This window comes from Octopus bimaculoides, chromosome 28 (assembly GCF_046866305.1).
Source record: "Octopus bimaculoides isolate indiv1 chromosome 28, ASM4686630v1, whole genome shotgun sequence".
NCBI classification, from domain to species: domain Eukaryota; kingdom Metazoa; phylum Mollusca; class Cephalopoda; order Octopoda; family Octopodidae; genus Octopus; species Octopus bimaculoides.
Window position 1 is genome coordinate 20,401,096 of NC_142955.1, and position 5,544 is coordinate 20,406,639.

A 5,544-nucleotide genomic window follows, 5' to 3' on the forward strand; every position below is an offset into this window, starting at 1 on the left:
GTGTGTATATATGTGCGTTCGGCTATGTGTGTGTGAGGGCGCGTATGTATGTTTGTCATGTATGTGGGCGGTATATGTATGTGGGCGGTATATATGTAAGGTGTGTGGGTATTTGTGCGTGTAGGTAGTGGTGAGATAAAAAGTAGGAAAAAGTAAGTCTAATAACAAGAGAATAATGGATATAATGTAAGGGGGACGAGGGGGGGGGGGTTAAAAAAAAAAAATAAATAAATAAAATTAAAAAAATTATGTAAAGTGTTGCAGGGACGTAAAGGGGAGAGTCATAAGGAAGAGAAGGCTGTGTTGAGTCCGAAGAGGAAAGAAGAATTAAGGTTGAAAATGTAGCGTTGCTCCAAGTGGAGTCGCGAGGGAGTGGACCCATGGTGCAGGGCGAGGCCAAAAACGGAGATGTTAGAGGGAGAGTGGTTGGGCAGTTGGAAGTGACGGCCGACAGGGGAGTCCGAACCTAGCCGAACGTCCCTTAGGTGTTCGGTGAAACGGTCGGCCAGCCGGCGGCCCGTCTGCCCCACGTAGAGTTGGTTGCATAGGGTACATTTGATGCAGTAAATAAGGTTGGAGGAGGTGCAGGTGAAACTGTGTGGAATGTGAAGTGTTTGTAGGTTCGATCCGGTGACAGAGGTAGTGTTGGTGATGAAGGGGCAGGTGTGACAGCGGGATCTGGAGCACGGGAAGGAGCCGGGTGGGGGTGGGGAGGAAGAGGAGAAGGTACTGCGGACCAGTAGATCGCGTAGGTTGCGGGCGCGTTTGAAAGCGGATAGGGGTGGGTTGGGGAAAATGGGGTGGGTAGTGGGATCGAGCTGGAGGCGACGGAAGGCCCGTAGGATCCTCCGACGAAGGGGTAGGGTGGCGGGGTGGAAACGGAGTGGGAAGGGGGTACGGTTAGGGGATTGGTGTGGGGGAGGAGAGAGGGCGGTGGTGCGGTCGATTCGACGAGCGCGGGCGAGGGCGGATTGGACAAGGTGGGAGGGGTATCCTCGATGCATGAACAGACGAGCAAGATACTGGGACTGGGTCTCGAAATCCTGGTCCAGGCTGCACAAACGTCGGAGGCGGAGGAACTGGGAGTAGGGGATGGCTCGTTTGGTGTGGAATGGATGGGAGGAGGAGAAGTTGAGGTAGAGGTGGGAGTCAGTGGGTTTGAAGAAGGCGGAGGTAGTGAGAGAGTTAGAGGGGGGGTTGATGGAAAGAGAGATGTCGAGGAAGTTGACAGAGGTGTCAGAGATGGTGGAAGTAAAGTCAAGAGCGGGGTGGAAGTTGGAGAGGAAGGAGATGAAAAGGCAGAGCTGTTCGCGGGAGAGGGAGGTGGCTCCTATACAGTCATCTATGTAGCGACCGTATAGTTCCGGGGTCGGACCGGAGAATTGGGAGAATACTTGGGCCTCAATGTAACCAACAAAGAGGTTGGCGTAATTGGGCCCCATTCTCGTCCCCATCGCGACCCCAGATTCCTCTTGGTAGGTATCTCCGGCGAACGTGAAGCGGTTGAGGGTGAGGACGAGTTCTGCCAGACGAAGCAGGGTAGGGGTGCTAGGTGTGGGGTCAGGGCGGCAGTCAAGGAAGTATTGGAGGGCTGAGAGACCATCGTTGTGTGGAATCACCGTGTATAGGGATTTGATGTCCAGGGTGAAGAGGAGGTGTGAGGGGCCGGGAGGGAAGGAAAAGGAATTGAAGAGGCGAAGGGCGTGGTTGGTGTCGTGTATGTGGGATGGGAGGGCAGCAACTAACGGGGATAGGATATGGTCGAGGTATTTTGAAATGAGTTCGGTGGGGCAATTGCAAGCAGAGACAATGGGGCGGCCAGGGTTGTTAGGTTTGTGGATCTTGGGAAGGAAGTAGATGGAGGAGGTGCGAGGTGTGCGGACGATGAGGTTGGTGGCGGTAGCGGGGAGAGCAGAGGAGGAGATGAGGTCATGGATTGTGGAGGACACAAGCCGTTGGTAGGAGGGGGTGGGGTCGGAGGGGAGGAGGCGGTAGAAGAGGGGATTGTGAAGCTGAAATATACATATAAATAAATAAACGTATATATATATATATATATATATAAATAAATAAATATATATATAAATAAATAAATAAATAAATATATATATATTACTAAATAAATATATATATATATATATAAATAAATATATATATATATATATATATATATATATATATATATATATATAAATATATATATATATATACATAAATAAAAATATATATATATAAATAGATAAATATATATAAATAAATAAATATATATATAAATAAATAACTAAATATATATATAAATAAATATATATATATATATATATATCTATATATATGTGGGGGTGGGTGCGCTGAAAGTGTAGCTGCTAGAATAAGAATAGCCTGGGCAAAGTTTAGAGAGCCCTTACCCCTGCTGGCGACAAAGGGACTCTCACTCAGAGTAAAAGGCAGACTGTATGACGCATGTGTACGAATAGCCATGCTACATGGCAGTGAAACATGGGCTGTAACTGCTGAGGACATACGTAAGCTCGCAAGGAATGAAGCCAGTATTCTCCGTTGGATGTGTAATGTCAATGTGAATACCCGTCAGAGTGTAAGTATCTTGAGAGAAAAGCTGAACATTAGAAGCATCAGTTGTGGTGTGCAAGAGAGACAATTGCGCTGGTATGGACATGTGGTGAGAATGGATGAGGATAGCTGCGTGAAAAAGTGCCACACCCTAACAGTTGAGGGAACCCATGGAAGAGGTAGGCCCAGGAAGACCTGGGCTGAGGTGGTGAGGCAAGACCTTCGTACATTGGGCCTCACCGAGGCGATGACTACTGACCGAGACCTTTGGAAATGTGCTGTGCGTGAGAAGACCCGGCAAGCCAAGTAAGATCGTTGCCAGTGCCACTGGACTGGCCCTTGTGCGGGTGGCACATGAGATGCACCATTTTGAGCGTGGCCGTTGCCAGTACCGCCTGACTGGCTCCCGTAGGATTTTCGAGTGAGATCGTTGCCAGTGCCCTTGGACTGGCTTGTGCGGGTGGCACATAAAAAGACACCATTTCGAGCGTGGCCGTTTTCGTACGGGTGACACGTAAAAGCACCCACTACACTCTCTGAGTGGTTGGCGTTAGGAAGGGCATCCAGCTGTAGAAACTCTGCCAAATTAGATTGGAGCCTGGTGTTGCCATCCGGTTTCACCAGTCCTCAGTCAAATCGTCCAGCCCATGCTAGCATGGAAAGCGGACGTTAAACGATGATGATGGTGATGATGATTATATATATATATATATATATATATATAAACAAATAGTAAATGAGTATATGCATATCTACGTACAGGTATGTGCATACCGACATCCACCTGTATGTATAGGTGCATATTTGGGCACAGGACATTGCAAACAAAACGTAGACGAGAAAACACACAAGCTACATAGAGAACTTTCTACTTCATCAGCTACCCCCGTTTTAACACCGGCGTTTCGAAGTGCTGGTCAGAACAACAGTTAACATTTGAAACTCTGAGTATTCTAATGTCAACCGTAGCTCTGTTTAATCTTTGTTTCAGAAAATGTACATTAGATAATGTAGTCCTAGATAGACATATACAAGCCAGATGGAACGTCTTTGATCATGAGGTCAGTCTGGATTAGGACTAGATTAGGGCTAAACAACCACAACTGTAGCCACTAATGCTAACTACTATACTGTACATTAGATAATGTAGTCCTAGATAAACGTAGACAAAGGCAAGTGGGTGGGGAGAGGCAAGAGGTGTCTCATAATTGTGTGGGGTCGGAAGAGGGTGACGCAAAAGAGTTTAGTTTAAGAGAGGAAATAATTGCTTAACAAGACATGCCTTGTTCTTTGGCAGATTAAAATCTGGATGGGTGGATATATAGGTTTATATACGTGCGTATGTGTGTGCGCGCACGTGTGTTTTCATATATATATATATATATATATATATATATATATATATATATACACGCATATACATGTATATATATGTATGTATGTATACATATATATGTGTATAAGTATGCTCACACACACACACACATATACCTTCATATGCACTAATACAAATATACACATAGCAACACACATACAAGTGCGTTTCTTATCACACAATAAGCCCTTGTCCCCCTAAACGAAGGCCACTACCACCCCCCAACAACTCCAACAACCGACCCCACCCCACCACTGTTAGTGCACTATTAACGAGGGATGTCTGTGGTGGTGGTCAAGGAGCTGGAAACAGTTTTAGTGGTAGTTGTAGTAGTAGTGATGATGGTGGTGGTGGTTGTGGTGATGGGTGTGCAGGCAGTGTAATCCAAGGCATGTCAGCCCCCTTTTCCACTGACCCCCCCTTTGGATGACAATCACAGATAAAGCCTGACCCCTTTGGAATGTGCATTCTTCACACCCTTAACTTTATACATCCTCTTAATGGTATCACTCATTATCACTGTATGTATACATGTATACGCATACATACATATGTACAGGGTGAGTAAGGTATTTGAGGACATACATTTTTGGGTCATTGCTGCATTTTTTGCTAACTCTGTATAATCTTTGTTTCTGAAAATAATAATGGCAGACCCTCAGCTTACTCAAGAAATGAAGAGGCATGCTGTTATTGGGGTTATAAAGGCTGAGCATAGCGGTTTAGAAATATCTTGATTTATAAAAGTTGCCAGATCTTTCGTCTCCAAAGTTTGTAAGGAGTTAGAGACTGAAGATGGAAACGTATCACCAGTATCAAAGCATAAAAAGCATTCTAAATGCTCTGAGATCATCAGAACACCTGAATTTATCCAGCAAGTTCAACAGAGCATTGATTACAATCCCAGAAAGTCCATGAGGTCAGTTGCAAAAGATCTCCATTTGTCGGAAGGAACAGTGAGAATTGTTCTCCATGAAGACATCAGATAAAAGTCTTATGTGATGAGGAAAGGTCAATTTGTCCCAAGAAAGCAAATGAAAATCACTACATGAGATCTAAAAGGCTCTTAAAACAAACTGGAAAATCCAGAAGAAGATTTGATTTGGTTTTACTCAAATGAGAAAAACTTCGACCAAAATCAAAAAATTAACAGAAGAAATGACAAATGGTTATGGGCAGACCCTTCTGAAGTTCCAAGGGTTATGCATCCAAAAGGAAGCAACAGTTTGTAGTGTAAGGGAGAAAACTCCGTCAATTTGTCATTTCTGTATTTCAACAGAATCATTTGATGACAGGTTGACAGGTCAACAGACCATGAATTACAATCCCAAAAAGTCCATGAGGTCAATTGCGAAAGATCTCCATGTGTCGGAAGGAACAGTCAGAAATGTTCTCCATGAAGACATCAGACATAAGTCTTATGTGATGAGGAAAAGTCAATTTGTCCCCAAAAAGCAAAAGAAAATCACTACATCACATCTAAAAGGCTCTGAAAACAAACTGAAAAATCCAGCAGAAGAAGATTTGATTTGGTTTTTCTCAAATGAATAAAACTTATATAAACACACACACACATATGCATATGCCTATATATATATGTG